The sequence below is a fragment of the Malaclemys terrapin genome, chromosome 11 (genome assembly GCF_027887155.1).
Source record: "Malaclemys terrapin pileata isolate rMalTer1 chromosome 11, rMalTer1.hap1, whole genome shotgun sequence".
NCBI classification, from domain to species: domain Eukaryota; kingdom Metazoa; phylum Chordata; order Testudines; family Emydidae; genus Malaclemys; species Malaclemys terrapin.
This window is the reverse complement of record NC_071515.1, coordinates 10,168,386-10,192,247: the sequence shown is the minus strand read 5'-3', so window position 1 is coordinate 10,192,247 and position 23,862 is coordinate 10,168,386. Positions and strand designations below refer to the sequence as shown.

At 49.9% G+C, this 23,862-nt stretch overlaps 1 pseudogene; it reads right to left on the bottom strand.

Annotated features, from left to right (window-relative positions):
* LOC128845213 (zinc finger protein RFP-like) overlaps positions 1-23,862 on the bottom strand; it is a 246,325-nt pseudogene that overhangs the window by 167,111 nt on the left and 55,352 nt on the right.

The window sequence follows — 23,862 nt, the reverse complement described above, 5'->3', positions numbered from 1 at the left end:
GCTCAAGGGCGGGCAGGATGTTCCCGCGGGGTGTAGTTTGCCCACCTCTGTGCTACAGCCTTGGTGAGGGGCCGAACAATGGGCAGCTGCCATCGTTTGTCTGGGAAGGAACAAAGGGCTGCAGCATCCGCGTGAGCAGGTGAAACTTCTCGGGGGGTTAAAGGAGGCCTTAACTGCTGGCACCTCCCACCCCCGGGTGTAATCTGCCAAAGCCATCTCCTTGCAATGCAGCAATAGAGCAATTGTGAGCCTCTGCAGTAGAGCAGGAGTTAGACCTGCTTACACCACACTTCAATTCGGCCTGACCACTGATGGAGCTCTAAGCGCTTCCAAAACTTTAGTGAATTAAGCCTCGCCGTGCCCCTACGTGGCAGGGAAGTATTGTTATCCCTGGGTCTCAGATGGGGAAACTGAGTCAGAGTGCGGCTACAGGACTTGCTTTGGGACATTCTGTGGCAGCGCGGGGAATAGAAGCCAGATCTCCTGAGCCCTGGCGCTGCGCTTGAGCCGCAAGGCCATCCTGTGCAGATCAGCTGACCGGCACAGACCTTGTGTGGTGGAGGGGAATCTCGGCCAGAGCAGCAGTGACCGTCGTGGGTCTGTGCGACCTGTGCAGCTGCACAAGGGCCTGCACTGCTTGGGCCCCCGTTGCTCTCACGCAACTGCCTGGCCAGCCAGAACGCTGTGCCCCAGGGCTGAAATCAAAACCTGCAGCACTGAGGGCAGGTCTACACTTCAAACGCTGCGTCGGCACAGCTGCGCCGCTGTAGCGCTTACGTGAAGACGCTCCTACACCGACAGGTGAGTTTCTCCCAGTGGCGTAGTTAATCCACCTCCCCGAGAGGCGGTGGCTATGTTGGCGGGAGAAGATCTCCCATCGATATCGCGCTGTCTACACGAGGAGCTAGGTCTGTAGAAGTGCGTCACTCAGGGGGGTGGATTTTTCACATCCCTGAGTGATGTAGTGATCCCGATACAGATCTGTAGAGTAGATGTGGCCTGAGTCTGGGTCCTTCTCTTGGCCTGGCCCTGTCGGGACGTTGCTGAGAATCAGGACAATGAAGACCTAACAGTGTCATGGTGGGTTCTGGGTCCCAGGAGCTGGTGGGGGTGGCAGCCGTGATGGGGAATCTCACTCCATTCCTGTTCTCCGGTCTCTCAGCCAGCGGTTGTTGGCAGCCAGTTTCATCCTCTTGACTCTCCCCCCCACACTCCTCCCAAAAGTGTTGGGTTTTTTTGAGGACCCCAGAAGGATGCAATGGGTCAACAGCTCTTCCCTCGTGAATTTGTTCACCAATTAGACCTAATTTCCGACACACCAATTTTGGTCCATTGATTTTCGGTCCAACCCTTCTCTTGGTTACGGGGCATGGCGTTAACACAGTCCCTGAGCTATATCAACAGGCCTTTTTGTTTGGACTCCTTCCCTCTCTGTGGCTTCCCTTTGCACCTTTCCCCATCAACATTTATTACAGTAGGTGTGGTGCTGTTGTAGGAACGTTCACTCCTTACAGCTGAGCTCACAGCTAGGCCCAATTAGTACCACGGGCTTGATCCCGGGAGCTTCCTCCATGCTCCACAAGTCCTTGGGACTCGAGGGTGTTCGGCCTCACTCAGTAGTTGGAAGGAGGATCAACCCCTGGCAATTAGCTGTGACTAACTCCCTAGCTCGAGCTTTGAGTGCCCAACGCTGCCCCACTCTGCAGTGTTTCTGGGGGGCAGTTTAATTAGAGGGGCGCACGCTTTGGTGCTGCTGTGGGATGAGTGTATTGCACACGCCAGGCGCTCCTGGCATCTCTCCATTCCCCTCCCACAAGGCCCCTGTGTTCACACTTCCACCCCCCTTATTTCAGGGTTTCCCTGCACCTCCACTCACGCCAGGGGCTCACCTTTCCCCAGAGTCACTGTTCGGTTCGTTTGACTTTTACATCCTTTCCCGACATGTTGGGAAGGAGAGACCAGCTCCGGGCTGGGGAGCAGCTAGAACCGGAGCAGACTCACAGCGTAGCCCCTAAGCAAGCGGAAAGCTTTTCTGAAATCTCGGGTGGTTTGATCAGGTGGTTGCTTTGTTGCATTACAACAGTGCCTCGCGTGACAGTGTCCCGGGCAGGTTGTCTGCTGGGATTGAAGCTCTGAATCGAAGAGCGTCAGTCTCCACTGCTTGAGTGAAATGAACAGATCCGTTAGCAAAATGGCTGTGGCACCATCTGAAATCTCTGGGGCTGAGCCACTAGAGAGGGGCAGAGAGCCACACATGGCATGGGTTAAACTGGGGCCCCGTGTAAGATCAGGGCCCCGTTGTGCTCGGCGCTGTACAGACGCAGAACCAAGAAGGTGGTACCTGCCCCAGAGAGCTCTCCCACTTTAATGTTTAGTTTAACTAAATGATGGTGCCTGATTGACAGCCCTGGAGACTCATCCTCTGTCTGTCCACAGGACAGGCCCTGTGAAGGCAGCAACGGGACCAGCTCCTCCGCCCCACCTCACCATTGGGCTACCCACACTGCAGGCCTACTCGGTCTCTGGCCTCTCTGAGGGTGACTGCCCTGAGGGAGCTTATCTGTGGACGTCTGTGACTTCTTGTGTGACCTTGGGGATCTCGGTACCTGTCCATCTCCACAACGGAACGGATGCCAACACCACATGGCCCCTTTGTCTCGCTCTTTGGATGGGAGATGCTGTGTAAGTACAAAGAATTTACCCTGGCTTACCTGACATGGGGTTAGGCCCCCAGGGATGACTGCTCTCCGGCTGCCCCAGCACATGATGGACAGGGGCTGATAGCGCGTCTGTCTAACCAGGGTCTTCCACGGTGCCCCTCCCAGCTGGGAGCACAATGAAGGGAGCGTGTTGTCGGCACTGGTGATCACCCAGTTACAGGGGCCATGTGGATGGAGGTGTAGACCTTGCCAGATGGTCTCCTCTGTGCTGCACTCTGCTCCGGGGGCCTTCAGAAGGCAGGCTGAAGCTAGACCCCCGGGTGGGGAAGGAAGGGACCGATCTGTAGCTTGTCACTCTTGGCCGAGGGAAAGTCCCCAGGGTGGCTACCAGAGGGGCGGTGCAAAGCAGGGAACAGAAATACGAGGAGAACCTCTGCCGAGGCTCCCACCTGGTGAGGGATCACCAGAGCTTTGGTGTAGCGCAGAGTGGGAGACAGAGACATGATGGGGGAAAATCCTTCCAGCTGTGCTGAACCCTAATAGCTTCCTGTCCCACCAGGCCTAAAGAGGCAGTTACTGTCAGTGGGCTCTATTTACCCCCTCCGGCCCCAGCCCCCTGGGATCCTTCGGGGGAAGGTGACATCACAATGTTATGTTATCTGGGAGCTGCACTTTGATTCCATCTCACCAATATGCACAAGTTGTACACTGGTGCTAATCAGCCAGCATGACCGCAGGGCCTGGCTTGCAGCAGTGATGCTGTGTGACTTGTAAGTTCCCTCAAAGCATTGTGAAATAACCTGCGATCTCAGAGTCCGAGTCAACTGACTGAGGCTCGTGCTGCAGGGCTAAAACTAGCAGTGTAGACATCCAGACTCAGGTCGGACCCAGGCTCTGAGACCCTCCCCGTCGCCAGGTTTCAGAGCCCAGGCTCTAGCCCAAGCCCGGACGTCTACACTGCCATATGTAGCCCTGCAGCGCAATCCCAGGTAGTTAACCCAGGTTCTGAGACTCGTTGCAGTGGGTCTTTCTTTACTGTGTACGTGTGTCCCCCTATGCCCCAGTGAGGCCTTACTGAAGTCACTTTTCCCCCTTTATCCTGGCAGAAAGTTTCCTGGGAGTTGCGAGGACATGGAGGTGGGAAACCTGACGGAGATGTGGTACCAAAGCCTGCAGTCAATGCTGAAGGCCCTGAACCAAACACTTCACGGTGCCATCCTGTGCCCACCAGAACAGGCCACGGGGCGGACAAATGGGCAGTACCAGTTTTTCAGCCTCTTACAGGAACAGCCCCTAGTACTATTCAAAGCACCCACAGTCCTCTAAAGTACATTTTATCAGGAAGATTAATGGGAGGTAAAGTCTCAAACACCCGAATGGCCCAATGAACACTTATTTTAGTTAACAGGGATGACAACAGAAACAGTGTCCAAGCTGGACATGGTAACACATGCCCTAATATAAAAAAAAACCCAACATGAATGTCCAGAGGTCACTCTGAAGCAAAGAATTGCCTTGGTAGAGGCCCCCCACTGGAAGAATTAGATACTGTGGGTCAAGAAAAGCACGTCTGGTTTACTGATGGGAGTGCAATGGTAGTAAAAAGGAAAAGGGGTGTAAAATACGCTGCCATTAACTTAGAAGAGGAAGTCATTCAGTGACATTTAGATCATGGATCAGCTCAGCATGCCGAGCTTCACACAATTTATCAGGTTTGAAGGCAATATGAAAATTCTCCACAGCCCGTATATATTTATGCTGACAGTGATTTTTGTGTGAAGGGAATACAGTTTTGGATACAGCATTGGTATAGGAACAGGTGAAAAGCAGCAAATAAAAAAAAATTGCATATTCAAAAAAAGATTTACCAGTGGGTAACAAAAAACCCTAAACAGTTAAAGGGGCGACATGCAAGGGCACACAGTAAAGAAACGGGTATAAAAACCGCCTGGAATAATCAGGTAGATACTATAGCCCGACAATGTCTGTGCTGACACATCTGAGCCAACAGATGGCACTGCAAATCACCCTAACCATGTTCCAAAAAACCAGAAGTTACTTGATGTAGCCCATCAGTTTATGCATGAAAAAGTGGAAGGGACTTTAAAAAGGCTAAAACAAGTAGCAGAATGGGAGTGTATGAATCAGGGGTAGGCAACCTACGGCACGCGTGCCAAAGGTGGCAGGTGAGCTGATTTTCAGTGGCACTCACACTGCCCGGGTCCTGGCCACCGGTCCGGGGGGCTCTGCATTTTAATTGAATTTTAAATGAAGCTTCTTAAACATTTTAAAAACCTTATTTACTTTACACACAACAATAGTTTAGTTTATATATTATAGACTTATAGAAAGAGACCTTCTAAAAATGTTAAAATGTATTACTGGCACGTGAAACCTTAAATCAGAGTGAATAAATGAAGACTCGGCACACCACTTCTGAAAGGTTGCCGACCCCTGGAAAGAATAATATTAAAATATGGGTGCGGAATTGTGTGCGGTACATTCAGGACGAGGCTTGTCCTCTGCACTGGCAACCCATGATGCACCAACGAAGGCTTGGGCCGTGGCACAGGGTTCAAATTGATTTTATTAATAAATTGCCAAGAAGTAAGGAAAGATTCCAGTATTTATTGGTAATAATTAATTCCTTTTCAGAATGAGTGAAGCATTTCCTACTAAAAATAATAGCATCAGGGTAGTGGCCAAAACGTTTTTTAATAAGGTAGTATGTAAATATGGCACCCCCGAAATAATAAATTTTAAGTTGAGTAGTTTGGATTCCATCCAGTAGAGGGCAGTGGTGCACATGAATGCGCTAACCCATTTATTACACTATTAAACTGTGCTGGAATGCTGATTGCTTTTGTAGACTGCAGGTTGAAACTTGTAGCTGGAAAGAAGTGTGAAGTCCAGTCTTCTATGTAAAACTAAACCTATGGGTCGAATTCATCCCTCGTGTAACTCCACTGGGGTCATGGGGCCAGACTCTCAGCTGATATAAATTGCCATAGCTTTAGTTAAGTCAATGGAGCGACACCGCTTTCCACCACCTAAGGATCCAGCCCATAGTCTTGTAATGTAGCCCCGTAGCAGCAAGGCCGGCTCCAAGCACCAGCAAAGGAAGCAGGTGCTTGGGGCAGCCAATGGAAAGGAGCAGCACATCCGGTTCTTCGGCGGCAATTCGGCGGCGGGTCCCTCTCTCCCTCTCGGAGGGAAGGACCCGCCGCTGAATTACCGCCGAAGAATGAAGCGGCATTGTAGAGCTGCCGCTGAAGTGCCGCCGATCGCAGCTTTATCTTTTTTTTTTTTTTTTTTTTGGCTTCGCCACTCTGGGTGGCAAAAAAGCTGGAGTAGCAGTAGGTCTCAAGTCATGGGTTAGCGAGGGTAAGAATGACAGGGGCTCACTGACCTTTCTGGTGCTTAAAAATGCAGGTGTTTATAGAATGGATTTTCTTCAAAAATTTTAATTGAATGAAATAAAGTGACAACGAAATGGGTGGTTACAAGACAAATGGGTCTTGGTTTTTTTTTCAAGTGACTATAATTATCCAGTCATTTACAATAGAGCCCAACAGAATCAGAAATATCGGCCTGGAAGGGACCTTGAGAGGTCATCCAGTCCAGCCCCCTTCGCTGAGGCAGGACCAAGTAACCCTGGTGTATTTCTGACAGGTGTTTGTCCAGCCTGTTCTTAAAACCTCCAGTGAAGGGGATTCCACGACCTCCCTTGAAATCCTATTCCAGAGCTTAACTCTTATTAAATTTTCCTAATATCTAACTTAAATCTCCCTTGCTGCAGGTTCATTACTTCTTGTCCTCCCTTCAGTGGACATGGAGAACAACTGATCATTGGCCTCTTTCTAACATATTTCTTAATATATTGGAAGCAGGGATGGCCCGTCCATATAGGTGAACTAGGTGGTCGCCTAGGGTGCCAAGTTAAATGGGGTGCCAAATTCGAGGAAAAAAATCAAATAAAAAAAAATAAAAGGGGGAAAAAATGAAAAAGATGAAAAAAATACAAATAAAATAAGGAAGATGTCATTATTTCAATTCCCATGTGCATACAGAGGGAATAGGAATTATAATTAATTTCTCTACATTTTTGAGAATTTATTAATATGTCAAATCTTTTATTTACTGCAAAAATAAATAATATTTTAGCGATTTTTTTTTCAATTTGCGACGTAGGGTCAAGATGACCCACTCCGCAATTTTGATAAGCAATAACTCAGCCATAATGAAACACATCCGCCAGTGGCAAGAGCTACAATGCTAGTGACACCTAACTCGAATATACATCAAGGTCGCATAGCCAGAAATGAATGTAGAGCGGAGATATCACGAGTTGATACATGTCAAACGGTCATTTTAACACACATCGCAGGTAAGTGGTTAAGAATCGAGCGAATACTGTGGAAAATTGTGTTTCCTGGTGCCAAAGAATAAAGAATAATGTCTTTCAGCATTATAAATCCAAAATGTGAGTATCTTTAAGCGTTATTAAATCTTAGCGTTATTATCGGGCTGTATAATTATGAACTTTTCTTTGTTATAACTGGTTCACATGTAATAAATAAGGTCCATAAAAGAAAAGTGACAGCGTTAACGCTTAATAGACTACGAAAGTGATGACGTCCCCCTCCAAGCGGGTAACCGTGAGGAAGGGGATTACTTTCCAAACAACTGGTGTCAGGTTATAACGTCAAAAAAGGTCATTTTGTTTCCATGTAAACGCTGTCACTAACTGTTTTAATAGGTAAGTGAGTGTATGTTACTAATTATTGAACCTTTAAGCAGTGAAAAGACATGTTGGAATGGCTGCAATGTGGTTTAAATCACCAACCATGTGGTGCAACAGCCATCCTTAACACTATAAGGCTTGCAGTCGGGAGCACAGTACATAACAATATTCAAGTGCCCCATGGCAGAAAGAGGAAAAAGAAAACCCTCCGGAGCTGAGTATCGTAAACAAAAGACTGAGAAGGAAAAGGACCAAGCAAAACAGCAGGGATCCTTCCTGAAATATCTTCTCTTTAATCCAAATAAAGATGGAAGCAGTTCCCAGCATGCAGATGAAGGAATTTTACTTGGAGAGAAGGTTATCTCACATCCGCATGGAAGCAGTTTGGAACATCAAGATGATGGAAACTTACTTCTAGATGAAGGCAGCTCACAGCATCAGACTGATATGGAAGTGGAAAAAATGTATTCACCTTCGGACACATGCAGAAATTGAAGTAAATGAAGTAGAATTCTGGAAGAAAGGATCAGGACGTTACAAACAAGTTACAGTATGGGGACCCAGCTTCATGGCCCAGATGTAATGACAGCATGCGGCAAATTCTTGTGGAACATGGACCCGAACAAGTTCATGAATTTCCCTTACCTAATGATGGAAATAAAAGAAAATTCTCTGCTCAGCATTACAAGAGGAAACTCATAATGGGGAAGAAATTAATCTAAACTGGTTACAATATTCAGTGGCGAAGAACTCTGTGTTTTGCTTTTGCTGCAAGTTGTTTAGAAATCAAGCAATTGGTACATCACTTACTGAAAATGGTTCAAAGGACTGGAAAAATATATCTTCAATTCTCTCTTCACATGAAAGAAATACAGAACATTTGGAATGTTTTCAAAATTGGAAAGAACTTGAATTATGATTGAAAAAAGGAAAACTATCGATGAAGAAAATTTACATGTGATCAAGGAAAAAGAAGAATATTGGCAACAAATATTAGAGCGTCTGATAGTTTTAGTGAGAGTTCTCGGTGGGCAAAATGTAGCATTCCGCAGCTGCGGTAGAAATGAAAAATTATATACTCCAGGTAATGGAAACTTTTAAAAATGTGTTGAATACCTAGCTTTGTTTGATCCAGTCATGAAGGAGCATCTACGTAAAATAACTAATCATGAAACACAGGTTCATTACTTAGGAAAAAATATGCAGAATGAACTGATTCAAATCCTAGCAAATGCCATTAAAAATAAAATTGTAGAAGTTGCCCATTCTGCAAAATACTTTTCAATAATACTGGACTGTACACCAGATGTGAGTCATGTTGAACAAATGACGATGATCATTCGTTTTGTGAATATGGAAAAGTCTGCAGATGAAGATAATGTTGAAGTGCTCATAAAGGAACATTTTTTGGGTTTTGTATCACTGAAGGAGACAACTGGAGCATTTATGACTGAAACTATTCTACAAGAGCTTGAAACAATGTCATTATCTGTTGAAAACTTACGTGGCCAAGGCTATGGTAATGTGAGTAATAGGAAGGGTAAAGACAATGGTGTGCAAAGGAGAATGATGGAAATCAATCCTAGGGCCTTTTTCGTTCCTTGCAGTGCGCATTCTCTGAATTTGGTTGTCAATGATGCTGCTAGATGCTGTTTGGAGGCAAGCAGTTTCTTTGACCTGGTGCAACGTGTTTATGTGTTTGTCTCAGGCTGAACACGCCGTTGGGAGATTCTGACTCGCCATGTGAATTCTCTAACTGTGAAGCCACTTAGTCAGACAATATGGGAGAGTCGCATTGATGCTTTGAAGCCTCTTCACTATGAACTTGGAAACATTTATAATGCCCTAATTGAATTTTCTGATGATACTACCTTTATTGGATCATCCGGAAATATGGCACGTTCAGATGCAGAAGCTCTTGCAAATGGTCTTTCCAAGTTCAAATTTGTGACTTTTCACTCATTTTGTGGTATAATATCCTTTTTGAGATTAACCTCACTAGTAAGCAGCTTCAGGAAAAGAACTTGAACGTACATTCTGCTATTCAAAAACTGCAGCAAAATAAAAATATTCTGGAGGAATTCAGAAGTGATGAAGGGTTCGAAAGAACACTGGTAGATTCTCTTGAGCTTGCTGAAGAAATAGACTTTCCGACAGAATTTGAAGCAGAGCCGGTTCTGATTCGGCAAAAGAAACAGCAGTTTTCGTATGAAGGACGAGACACACCCATTCAGAATCCAAAACAAAGGTTCAAAGTGAATTTCTACTTCGCAGTCCTTGATACTGCTATTGACTCAGTTGATGAAAGATTTCAATACATGCAGCAGTTAGAGTCAGTATTTGGCTTTCTATATGATATCCACAGCTTGCAAAAGAAAACAGCAAAACAGAGAAGAGAATTTTGTATAAAACTGGTGTTGGCATTGACTCATGAAAATTCAGAAGACTTTGATGCTACAGATTTCTGTAGTGAGCTTCATTCAGGCTTTTTCCGGACGACTTAAGAAACATTCCACTCCTGAAGTTTGTTTGTGAAAATAAACTCAGACAGTTTTCCAAACATTTTTATAGCTCTTTTAACTTTGCCAGTTTCCGTAGCTAGTGGGGAACATGGCTTCTCAAAGTTAAAATTGGTAAAAACATATCTGTGTTCGACAATGGTGGAGACTTGTTGGACTTGCCACAATGTCAATAGAGCATGAAAGAGCTGGAAAACTGGATCTAAAAGAACCAGTGACTGAATTTTCAAAACTTAAAGCAAGAAAAGTCATGTTTTAAGAGCACAGAGTGTTTTTTATTCTGAGTGTTTTGTAAATACAGGTTAAAGTTCATTGCAGAGTTTTCTTATTTCTTTCTATAACGGATGTGGTGGTAATGGCAGTTAAAGCAGGATAGCGTAATGGATGATTTTGGATTTGTAATAATAAAAATGATAATTAACATTTTTAATGCATTTTTATTTGAAATCGGATTGAAATATCATCTAGCTGTCGTGTACAAATCTATTCTGAAAATTGTGTGTCTCTATTTTATCTGATCTCAGAAACATTGGTTGGACGGATGGACAAACCGAATAATTAAGTCTCTGTTTAAAAAACAAACAAACACTTAAAAAACATTAAAAGGAAAAAAGGGGCAAAATTTTTCCCAGTTTACCAAAAACCTCAGCCTAGATCTGCCCTTGGGGGTGGGGGGCGCCGATTGCATGGTTTGCCTAGGGCGCCAGTTCCTGGCAGCTCGCCTAGGGCCGCCCCTGACTGCACAGAGCCCATTGTAGCGGTTCAGAACGGGCTGGTGGCAAGGGACAGACCATGGGTCGTTCCTGGAGGGGCAGGGATTCATTTCAGCCTCTAGAAGGCGCTATGACGGCCTAGTGGAGGGGGACTAGGGAGCCAGAGGGCGTGAGGGGTCCAGCAGCCTGGGAACTGGAGGCAGAGGAAGGGAAGGGGATGCAGCCAGGAGAGGAGGCTGCAGAAGCTGCAGCAGGAGCACAGAGGCAGGTGCCCTTCAAGTCTCTCAATGGGGCACTAATGTGAACTAATGGTGCAGTGCAGTGCCCCAGCCACCAGGGATTAGCCTGGGACGGGGGCAGTGTGTTCTGACCACAGCGAAGGGACGTCTCTGCATGGAAAGGGCCTGGGGCAGGTCGTGCATCGTCAATGGGGTGGGAGTTTGGGGCTTGCAGCCTAATGGTCTCTCCCAGGGGGAGCTGCCTGCAATAACAGATGTGATCCAACCGCTGCAGCTAGACAGGAGGAGAATGAGGTGAGGCCCCAATGAGACCAGGCTGCTTGACTGAGCCCCGGACATGGAAACCTGCCCTCTAACATAGGGACGGCCTGGAAGGGGCACCCCAGGCAACAGACGTGAGAAACACCCTGGGGCAGGGTTATCCTGTACCCCTCTACTGGACTGCCCCCTACAGGCCAAGATAGGAATTACTGTGTGTATCATAGAGCCTAACTGGTCCCTTGGGTATGAGCCCACCAGATGCTGGAGCCTGTAGGGCCCAGTGCGTGAGGCATCTTCAGCCCCGTCTCCAAGTCACAGCCGAGCATCTGCTGCACAACACGGCAGCAACTCCCCCGCGGGAGACGGGCGCCAAAGCCGAGCATTGGCCAGTGCTATGCCAGGCTCCGCAGCCTGCTTCTGCACCACTGGGAACAGCTTCACCAGGAGAGAGACCCCAGGGGCCTGGGCACTCTCCTGGGAGGTGGGAGCAGGGTTCGAGGCCCTGCCCCACATCAGGCAGAGGTGGGATTTGGATCCGGGTGAGAGCTCTGATTCCTGGGCTATTGCGCAGGGGCCACCACCACCAAGTGTAAGCGCCTCACAGACTTCAACAGTGGGAAAGTAGATGCCTAGGGGCTTTAGGTGCCTACAGGGTAGCAGCTGAGTGGGCTTTTGTGAATGCTAGTGGTGCCTAATTGTTGGATTTAGGTGCCTAACTGTCCCTTTAGGCACCGACGGGGTTGTCTACACGGCGCCGCAGTCCGCTCTAGGGGTGTGTGAGTTGTGCAGCACTCGCACGTCGCACTCTAGCCAGCCCGTGTAGACCCCGCTGGTGGGAACTAAAGGTACCTAATGCACATTGATGCCGTCCTGAAACAGGCCTGCTGGAGGGTGCAGGGTCTGCTCCCGGCTAGTAGCCTTGTGGACACTGACCACCGTGGTGAAAGGACTGGAGTGGAGAGACAAAGCTGGTGAGCAGCAGAGGGGAGGGCACCCTGCACCCTCCTGTGGGGCACAGCCGTGGGCCCAGGCTGGGGAGCTCTGCAAGCTTTGGGCCTCATACTCCTATGGGCAGTGGATTTGCCCTGCGCAGGGTTGTGCCTATATGGCACTGTCTAGTCAGTGGGGTTCTTCTTTACGTAATGTATTGGAGGAGCCACATACAGAACATATACACCTCGAGTGCCATACCAGAGGCTTCACCTGTCGCGTCCTTACCCTGCCCAGTTAAGCCATTCCTTGCCACTCAGATGCTCTTTTCTGCAGGCAGCTTCACTGGACCAGGCGCATTCTGCGGCTGCGCCCTTAGCAGTCCTGCCCCGAATCCCAGGTGAAAGGTGTTAGTCTGTACAAAGGAACGTCAGCGACCTAATCACAGCCTGGGATCTAATGCTCCTAATCCCTCCAGCAGCAGCGTGGCAGCTGGCATTTATGATGGGCAAGAGTGGAATTCCAGCCCCATGGCGCTGGACACCCACATGCGCTCTGGGACGTGCTGACTGCCATGCTGTGAATCCCAGAAGTGGGTCCCAGAGGTGGGACTGTTGGAGAGCAATTGCAGCCCCAGTCCATCTGTGTTTCTGATTGTTTCAGGAAGTCCTCAGCTATGAGGGGGTGGTACTTCCTGGCCAGCCAGTCAAAAGTGTTAGTGTCACCGTGAGATAAACCTCTCTCCCAGACCACACCCTCTGATCCACCTCTTCCACTCCAGATCCAAAAAACCCAGATATCAGGTCTTGTCAAATGGCACCTGGACACACAAGCCGGAATGTGGACTGGCCGGGTGGCAACCCTAATCCTCCATGAATTTATCTAGTTCTTTTTTGAACCCTGTTATAGTTTTGGCCTTCACAACATCCTCTGGCAAGGAGTTCCACAGGTTGACTGTGCGCTTGTGAAGAGACTGTGCACAGTGTGAAGACTGATCCCATTGATAGATTGTCAGCTCTTCATGGCAGGGATTGTCTTTTGTGTTGTGTTTGTGCAGCACCTGGCACAATGGGGGCTAGTCCATGTCTGGGGCGCCTAAATCGTATGGTAATATAAATAACAAACAGATATACAGCACCTGGCACAGTGGACTGGGGCCGTTAGGTCCTACTGAAATCCAAATAAATAATAACAACAACAGATTTGAATTGCAAAGGGCATAGGGCCAGAAACCTATGCCCTAGGGAACCAGTGGTGTCAAGAACCTAGCTCTGGGTCTGTTATTGTCCGTGTCCTTAGCTGCTCTTGTCAACACAAAGCTGAACCGGGGGTGTTTTGGTGGCACTCCCTCTGGAGCTGCCTGTATTGTTAACAGTTTGCAGGTGAAATACAGTCCAGAGCCGAACTTGCCGTGACCTACAGTCTGGTAGGTTTGTTTCCTGCCACGGCTCCGTGTTTGATGTGGCTCTCGGGAGGTCAGTGAGAACGTTTGCATTCCCATGAGTCACCCTGCGGCTCGAGCAAGGCAGAACAGGTGTGTTTTCCCCACAGAGGAGTAAGCAGAGGTGTGGATCATTTATCCTGTTACCTCTGCATGGGGCAGAGAAAATTAAAGCTCTCCAAGTGTTTCAGGCTTTTATCTACACATGAACAGGAGGAGGAACAGGAGCAGGCCGTGAAGTCAGAGAATGCCAATGTGTAGGAGCATCTGTGGGCACCTGAGGATTTGTTTTTGCAAGACCTTTTAACTCATGATTGTTTACCTCCTCATCAAATGTCACTCAGATTTGGTCTGATTTCCCCCTGGCCAACTATGAATCTTCCAGCCTGCACTGCTTGGAATGCAGGAGCTGGAGGTCCTTTGTGTCAATACTGAGCCAGTGGGGCTAGGGGGCGCTCTGCTGCTGGACCACCTGCCGGAGGAGCCGTAAAACTGAGATCCCAATCAGGGCTCGTTGCTGAAGATCCCACACCACTTTTTGCCAGAATTGGGGGGTTACCCCCACTCTCCTGGCTAAATTTCTAGGTAGGAGATGAATCAAGAGTGGGCAAAGCAGACGATGAGGTAGAGAACAAGGGAGGGAGGAAACAGGTGGGACCAGAGAACGAGGAACAAAGATGGAGGGAGAGAGACACGTAAGGAAGAGGAACAGATAGAATGACCCACAGGGCAGGGGAAAGGGTGATTTGTGATGAAGACAGAATGATAAAATGGAGCAAGAAAACAGAGTGGGCAGAGCTGGGGGACATCGCTTGTAGGTGTTTCTTCTTGAGAGAAGGCGGCTTGTGCTGCAGGTAGGGTTGCCAAGCCTCCAGGATTGGCTTGGTGTCTCCATGAATTCAAGATTAATCTTTAATTAAGGATTATGTCATGTTATGAAACCTTCAGGAATATGTCCAACCTAAATTGGCAACCCACAAAGTACCTTTCCCCCTGCCAAGGGTTAGACGCAGAGGCAGTAGGGCCAACACCCCATGTTCAAAAATCATGTCATGTCCCCCCAAATCATGAGGTTAATAAATCAATAAATGATTTGCTCTCTGGTTTTTGAGCCTTTGGAGTTCACATTTTCAAGTATTTACCCACAGCCATAAAATCTAGAGCGACTCACTTGAAAGAAAGGAAGAAGAAAGCTGAGATTCTCCTTCAAAATGCCCGGCTGAGTTTTCGAAAGGAAAGGCTGAACTTGCTCCACTGTGAGCCAACAGGCACCACTTGGAACTCCAGCCATTGATCAGACTACAGCAGGCCCCCCCGGCTTTGCCCCCTGCCCCCGAAAGTCAGCGTTAGGGCTGCTGACTTTCTAATCACACAAAACCGAACACCCCTGCCCTAACCCTTCTCCAAGGCCCCTTCCATTGCCACCCCATCACCGAGGCCCTGCCCCGCCCCGTCTCCGAGGCCCCAGCCCCGCTCACTCCATTCCCCCCGCCCTCTGTCGCTCGCTCTCCTCCACCCTCACTCCACTCCTTCATTTTCACCGGGCTGGGGCAGGTGGTTGGGGAGTGGGAGGGGGTGAGGGCTTTGGCTGGGGGTGTGGGCTCTGGGGTGGGGCCAGGGATGAGAGGTTCGGAGTGTGTGAGGGGTCTGGGCTGAGGTAGAGGGTTGGGGTGTGGGAGGGGACATGGGCTTTGGGGTGGGGGTGCAGGTTCTGGACTGGGGCCAGAAATGAGGGGTTCCGGGTGTGGGAGGTGGATCCAGGCTGGGGCAGGGGGTTGGGGTGCGGGAGGAGGTTAGGGCTCCAGCTGGGGGTGTGGGCTCTGGGGTGGGGCTGGGGATGACGGGTGGGGGAAGGGGTTCAGTGCTGGGACAGGCAGTTGGAATGCGGTGGCGGGAGGTGAAGGCTCCGGCTAGGGGTGCGGGCTCTGGGGTGGGGCTGGGGATGAGGGGCTTGGGGTGCAGGGGAGGCTCAGGGCTGGGGTAGGGTGTTGGGGTGTTGGGGGGGTGCAGACTCTGGGAGGGAATCATAGAGTCATAGAATATCAGGGTTGGGAGAGACCTCAGGAGGTCATCTAGTGCAACCCCCCGCTCAAAGCAGGACCAATCCCCAAGCTTGGGTGCAGGAGGGGGCTCAGAGCTGGGTCAGGGGGTTGGGGTGCAGGAGGGGTTTTGGAGTGCGGGCTCCGGGTGGTGTTTACCTCAGCCGGTTCTAGGGAAAAGGCGACATGTCCCTTGGCTCCTAGGTGGAGGCGCAGTCAGGCAGCTCTGCACGCTGTCTCCACCCAGGCAATGGGAGATGCGGAACCAGCGCTCGGGGTGGGGGCTGTGCATGGGGCTGCGGCCGTCCCTCCATCTAGGAGCCAAGGGACATGTCGCTGCTTGCGGGGAGATGCGCGGAGCCAGGTAGGGAGCCTGCCAGCCCCACGCCAACCAGACTTTTGACAGCCCAGGCAGCAGTGCTGACCGGAGCCGCCAGGGTCCCTTTTCGAGCGGGTGTTCTGGTCGAAAACCGGACACCTGGGAACCCTAGCCAGGATGCTGGCAGCCAGCAAGATTCCTCTACTATTAAAGGTGCAGTGCCCAGAAAAGAGAAGGCCGACATCTCAGTCACATGGCTACACGCAGCCTAGTGCGCAGTGAGGAAAGTTGGCCGCACACACTTGGAAATCAGCAGCAGCTTTATTATGCAACAAACAACTAGATGTCATGTTAACTCTGGCCCGTACTTCTGTGACGCTTGGAAAGGCTCCTATGAGAGGGGGAAAAAAACACAATAAAAGCAATGATCTTCAGCTATATATTGATCTTCCAAGCTCTGTTTCTAGCCATCCAGCTTGCATCTAAACACTCGACACTCATATTAAAACGACCATCGTTTCCACCTGAAAGGACCACGTTTCCTGCCCCTCTAGAGTTATAGGGGTGTACCCAGGCCCGGCACAACCCATTAGGCAACCTAGGCGGTTGCCTTGGGCACTAACATTTGGGGGGCGGCGACCGCGGCGGCCGGATCTTCGGCTGCCCCCGTTGTCGTCCGTATTTTGGGGGCGGGACCTTCTGCCGCCTGTCGGAGGCGGCATTTCGGGGGCGGGACCTTCCACCACCTAGGGCAGCAAAAACGCTGGCGGCGCTCCTGGGTGTACCTAGAGCTGTAGTGCACGGCCCGTGTCTGTGCTTACCTCGCTAGTCCTGGAACAGCTCCTCGGGAAACAGCACCTCAGCCCTTCTGGCCTGGAATAGGAAGAGGAAGGATTAATCATTCAAACACATAACAGCCCATGTCACCGTGGGGCTGAAGGGCTCCTGCTACTCAGACTGCATCAATGGGCACAGAGACCGGACATAATCTGATTCGCTGCAAAGGGACCTAAGAGGAGAAAAATGTAGGGGAGGCAGAGCATCAACGCCACCCTCTGGTGAGTGGCTTACATGACTAGTTTCTGCCTTACTTTTTTGGAAGATGACAGGGCCTCTGCGTCCCCATTGCCATCTCCTTGACCCACACCCTGGGACCTCTGCTTCCTCACTGCACTTACCTAAGGATATTACTTACGTTCACGTACCAAGTCCAGGCCTTCTGATCTGGGTCTGTCTGCCGGCGTGCTGGACAGTGCGCCCTAGGGAATCAACACAATGGCTCTCCTGTCAATGCTTACATTCTCCAGGGCGAACTTTCAGAGTTTCAGCCTCTCAACAAAGAGAGCAGTTTTCAAGACGTCTCACAGGAAATCAAACGCAGTCACAATCTGGGAAATTACCGAGGGACTGATGGCCGAATGCTGCGCTATTTCCACTGTTCCAGAGGGATTTCCTCAGAAATATCTGGATGATTATGGTTTCAACAAAATCCCTGCCTTTTACATAAACCCCAGGCCACCCCACTTACAGGTCAAGAAATGAGGATGCAAGGTGCCCCAGACATACATACGGAGCACTGCCAGTTGTGAGAATATGGGACTGAGCAACGCTCTGCAATCTCAGTTCAACAAGTCAACAAAACTTACCTCAGCAAAGAAGGCAACTGCGGTGAGCGTGTGCTTCTTCCTGCCCCACTTGGGCCTTGGGCCTGAAATCCTTCCCTCTCTCATGTGGGGCTCTGCAACATAAATACCCATGAGTAACAGGGACAGCAAGCTCTACAGAGCAAATCCGTACGGCAGATAGTAGAAAGAATAGCTTATACTATCTATCTATCTGTCTATCTATCATTACATGTTAATTCACTTACAGCATCTAGGCCTCCCCATTGTAGCTGGATGGCTCACAGTCAGAAGCTGGGATGTATCTGTTGAGGGGCTGGATTGTAGAATGAGAGTCCATGCATAGGCTCAGGCCAATGTCTTCCTATGTCACTGTCCAAAGTCTGGCACTAACATTCATATTCAGGCATCTAAACGAGTGGATTGATTTTCAGAGGAGCTGAACAGCCACGGCTTCGGCAGATTCGAGTGAGAAGTTCTTGGTATTCAGCATTTGAGAAAGGTCAGGCCATTTATTTAGGTGCCTGAGTGTGGCATTGCAGCCGCTGCCATGGGTCATTTACAATGAATACGGAATCAACATCATCTCGGCACGACAACCAAGTTCAGGATCTAATCGAGCTGTATCCTCTCTGTACTGCTGTACGGTTGCGAAACATTGGGACTGCGCCACTCAGAGTGGGCAAAGCTGGAGGCTTTCCACATAAAATGCCAATGTTGTATATTGGGCATAGAGTGGAATGACTTCATTTGTAAAGCAGATGTTTATGGTCGCTGCGGCCTACAGACTACTGGGGCCATTGTCCGCAGACGGCGTCTTATGCTTTTCAGACATGTCGCGAGTATGCCACAAGACCAGGCCTGCACAACATACAGCCCGCGGGCCGCATGCAGCGCGTGGGGGCTCACTGTGCGGCCCGCGGGGGGATTCTAAACCCCACGCACACAAAGTCCCGAGGCTGGTGTGGCGGCACTTCCTGGGGCAGCTCCTGGTGGCATGCCTGCCCGCCGACAGGAGCCAGCAATGCGGGACACGGGCATGGAGCCCTTGCGCGCTGCCGGGCCCCCCCCCACCCCCCGCTCGCGCGCTGCCGCCCCCCCCCCCCGCCCCAAGCGGGACACGGGGATGGAGCCCTCGCGCGCCGCCGCGCCTCCACCCGCACCCCCCCCAGGCCCCAAGCGGGACACGGAGCCCGCACGCGTTGCTGCCCCTCCTCACTGCCCCAAGCAGGACACGGGCATGGAGCGCTCGCCCCCCCCCCCAGCGGGACACAGGGCTCAGCCACCGCCCCCGTCCTGAGTGCTTTTTGGCCCCCCCGGGACTCCTGCCCCATCCAACCCCCCGCGTTCCTTGATGCCCACCCCAGGACCCCTGCCCCATCCACCCCCTTCCCTGTCCCCTGACTTCCCTCCACCGCCCCATCCAACTCCTCTCCTGATTCCCCATCCAAACACCCCTTCTCCCTGTCCCCTGACCACCCTTGGAACCCCTGCCCCTGACTGCCTCCCACCACCCCATCCAACCCTTGCTCCTTCCTGACTGCCCCCCGGGACCCTTGCCCCCATTCAATCCCCCTGTTCCCTGCCATCTGACCGCCCCGACGCCTATCCACCCCTCCACCACCCCCCTGAACTCGCCTGCCCTCTATCCAATACCCCCTCCCTGCTCCCTTACCCCGCTGCCTGGAGGTGGCTGGCGGTGCTACAGCCGCGCCGCTCTGCTGGAGCCGGGCCATGCTGCCACCGCGCAGTGCCTGGAGCACTGAGTCAGTCTGAGCTTGCAGCCCCCCCGCTTCCCGCGAATCAGCTGTTCGTGCAGGAAGCCTGGGAGGGCTGAGAAGCAAGCGGCGGCTTCGCGCTCAGGCCCAGGGAGGCGGAGCGGAGGTGAGCTGGGGCGGAGAGCGGTTCACCTGGGCGCCCCTCCCCCCGGGTTACCTGTTGTGGCGCGGACGGCTCCCCCCACCCCAGCTCACCTCCGCTCCGTCTCCGCCTCCCTGGGCTTGAGCGCGAAGCCACCGCTTGCTTCTCTGCTCTCCCAGGCTTCCCGCGCGAACAGCTGATTCGCGGGAAGTGGGGGGGAGGGGGAGAAGCGGGGCGGAGTGTTCAGAGGCGGAGGCGGAGCGGAGGTGAGCTGGGGCCGGGGACCGGGGCGGAGAGCTGGAGCACCCATGGGGTCGGCTCCTAAGGCGCCACTTTTGGATAATGTGCTCAGGGGGAGCAGCCGCTCCCTCTGCTCCCCCCCAGCTATGGTCCTGAGCACTTCAACTTACCGGTTGTTAAATTTAGAAGCCCTTTTAGAACCGGTCCCGCGCAGGACAACTGGTTCTAAAAGGGCTTCTAAATTTAACAACCGGTTCCCGCGAAACGGCTCCCGCTCACCAATGGAGACTCCCCTTGCCGCTCTCACCCTAGGAGCCAGAGACCTCCCAGCAGGGCTGGTGAGTGCGGCCAGGGAAGGGGGAAGGGTGTGGTGGAGTGAGTGTCTGGGAGGTGTGCGGGGAGTGCTGGGCTGTGAGGGTGTGGAGGGCGCTGGGCAGTGGGGGAGGTTTGTGTGTTTTGGGGTGCTAGGCAGTGGGGGTCTGTTGGGGGGTGCTGGGCAGTGAGGGAGATCTCATAGACTCATAGACTCTAAGGTCAGAAGGGACCATTATGATCATCTAGTCTGACCTCCCGCATGATGTGGGCCACAAAACCTGACCCACCCACTCCTGGAAGAATTCTCTCCCTTGACTTAGCTGTTGAACTCCCCAAATCATTATTTAAAGACTTCAAGTTGCTGAGAATCCTCCAGCAAGCGACCCCTGCCCCATGCTGCAGAGGAAGGCGAAAAACCTCCAGGGCCTCTGCCAATCTACCCTGGAGGAAAATTCCTTCCTGACCCCAAATATGGCGATTAGCTGAACCCCGAGCATGCGGGCAAGATTCTCTAGCCAGTCCTCCTGGAAAAGTTCTCTGTAGTAACTTTTAATATCCCATCGACCATTGTTATTGACCTATTGACTAAAATCACTGTATCCCATCAAACCATCCCCTCCATAAATTTATCAAGCTTAATCTAAAGCCAGAGTGGTCTTTCGCCCCCACTGTTTCCCTTGGAAGGCTGTTCCAAAACTTCACCCCTCTGATGGTTAGAAACCGTCGTCTAATTTCAAGCCTAAACTTCCCGACCGCCAGTTTATATCCATTCGTTCTAGTGTCCACATTCGTACTGAGCTGAAATAATTCCTCTCCCTCCCTGGTATTTATCCCTCTGATATATTTAAAGAGAGCAATCATATCCTCCCTCAGCCTTCTTTTGGTTAAGGTAAACAAACCGAGCTCCTCGAGTCTCCTTTCATACGACAGATTTTCCATTCCTCGGATCATCCTAGTGGCCCTTCTTTGTACCCGTTCCAGTTTGATTTCATCCTTTTTAAACATGGGAGACCAGAACTGCACACAGTACTCCAAATGAGGTCTCACCAGTGCCTTGTATAACGAAACCAGCACCTCCTTATCCCTACTAGAAATACCTCGCCTAATGCATCCCAAGACAGCATTAGCTTTTTTCATGGCCACATCACATTGCCGACTCATAATCATCCTGCGATCAACCAGGACTCCGAGGTCCTTCTCCTCTTCCGTTACATCCAACTGATGCGTCCCCAGCTTATAACTAAAATTCTTGTTAGTTATCCCTAAATGCATAACCTTACACTTCTCACTATTAAATTTCATCTTATTACTATTACTCCAGTTTACGAGGTCATCCAAATCTCCCTGCAGGATATTCCGATCCTTCTCCGAATTGGCAATACCTCCCAACTTTGTGTCATCCGCAAACTTTATCAGCCCACTCCTACATTTGGTTCCGAGGTCAGTAATGAATAGATTAAATAAAATTGGACCCAAAACCGAACCTTGAGGAACTCCACTGGTAACCTCCCTCCAACCTGACAGTTCACCTTTTAGTACGACCCGCTGCAGTCTCCCCTTTAACCAGTTCCTTATCCACCTCTGGATTTTCATATCGATCCCCATCTTTTCCAATTTAACCAATAATTCCTCATGCGGTACCGTATCAAACGCTTTACTGAAATCGAGGTATATTAGATCCACTGCATTTCCTTTATCTAAAAAATCTGTTACTTTCTCAAAGAAGGAGATCAGGTTGGTTTGGCACGATCTACCTTTCGTAAAACCGTGTTGTAATTTGTCCCAATTGGCATTGACCTCAAGGTCCTTAACTACTTTCTCCTTCAAAATTTTTTCCAAGACCTTGCATATTACAGATGTTAGATTAACAGGCCTGTAGTTACCCGGGTCACTTTTTCCCCCCTTCTTGAAAATAGGAACCACATTAGCTATTCTCCAGTCAAACGGTACCACCCCCGAGTTTATGGATTCATTAAAAATTATCGCTAACGGTCTTGCAATTTCCCACGCCAGTTCTTTTAATATTCTCGGATGAAGATCATCCGGTCCGCCCGATTTAGTCCCGTTAAGCTGTTCGAGTTTGGCTTCTACCTCGGATACGGTAATGTCAATCCCCACTCCTTTATTCCCATCCGTCTCGCTTCTACTATTCCTCAGCCTTTCATTAGCCTCATTAAATACCGATGTAAAATATTCATTTAGATATTGTGCCATGCCTAGATTATCCTTAATCTCCACTCCATCTACAGTCTTAAGCGGTTCCACTTCTTCTTTCTTTGTTTTCTTCCTATTTATATGGCTATAAAAGCTCTTACTATTGGTTTTAATTCCCCTCGCAAGGTCCAACTCTACTCGGCTTTTTGCTTTTCTCACTCCATCTCTACATGCTCTGACCTCAATAAGGTAGGTTTCTTTGCTGATCCCCCCCTCTTCCACTCCCTGTACCCTTCCTGTTTTTTCTTAATGACCCCTCTGAGATGCTTGCTCATCCAGCTCGGTCTAAATCTCCTGCCTATGAACCGTTTTCCCTTTCTTGGGATACATGCCTCTGACAGCTCCTGCAACTTCAACTTGAAATAATCCCAGGCGCCTTCCACCTTTAGATCCTAAATATGTTAGTCCAATCCACTTCCCTAACCAGTCTCCTTAGTTTATTAAAGTTAGCCCTTTTGAAATCGTAAACCTTAGTCTCCGATTTAATTCTGTTAATCTTTCCATTTAGTTCAAACTGAATTAGCTCATGATCACTTGAGCCAAGGTTGTCCCCTACAACCATTTCCTCAACGAGGTCCTCACTACTCACCAGCACCAAATCTAAAATGGCATCCCCCCTCGTCGGTTCAGCAACTACTTGATGAAGGAATTCATCAGCTATTACGTCTAGGAAAATCTGAGCCCTATTATTGTTACTAGCATTTGTTCCCCAATCTATATCTGGGAAGTTAAAGTCTCCCATGATTACACAGTTCCTATTAGTATTTACTTCCCTAAAAACGTTAATGAGTTCTCTGTCCATATCCAGGCTAGATCCCAGCGGTCTATAGCACACCCCAAGCACTATCCCAGGGGAGGCTCTAGTAGTTCTTTTACCCAGTGTGAGTATTGCCCAGAGACTCAGTCTTATCCATTCCATCACTTATTATTTCTTTACAGTTTACCTCATTATTGACATACAATGCTACTCCCCCACCTTTACCTTTGATCCGGTCTTTCCTAAACAGCACATACCCTTCCATATCTGTACTCCAGTCATGACTACTGTTCCACCACGTTTCAGTTATTCCTACGATATCCGGTTTTATTTCTCGGACCAGGAGCTCCAATTCCTCCATTTTGTTACCTAGGCTTCTCGCATTGGTGTATAAACATCTTAATTTATGCCTTTTGGCCTCTCTCACATTCGTTCTCCCATTTGATATGGACACCGTACTGCTAGTATGACCCATTAGTCTGGTATCCACCCCCCCCCTTATGTCCAATCTCTTCCCCCTTGGCTGTATCTGTTCTTATCTCATTGTCCTCCCTCTCAATGTTATAATCTGGTGTGGAGATTAACTGGACATCTCCCAACCGTCTCCCCCAAATTCCTAGTTTAAAGCTCTTTTGATGAGATGAGCCAGCCTCCCTCCCAGAAGTCTATTTCCTTCCCTACTCAGGTGAAGTCTGTCCCGTGAGAACAGTTTTCTGTCCCCGAAAGCCTCCCAGTGGCCATACATCCCAAAGCCCTCTTTATAGCACCACTCCCTTAGCCAACTATTTGTCATCACAATCCTTTCACCCTTTTACTGCCCTTCTCTAGGAACAGGCAGAATCCCACTGAAGATGATCTGAGCCTCGAATTCCTTAAGCGTCTTCCCCAGCCTGGCATAATCTCCCTTGATTACTCTAGCGAGAACCTAGCCGTATCATTTGTTCCTACGTGAAGGAACACAGTCACATGCTTCCACTGCCCTTGTTCTC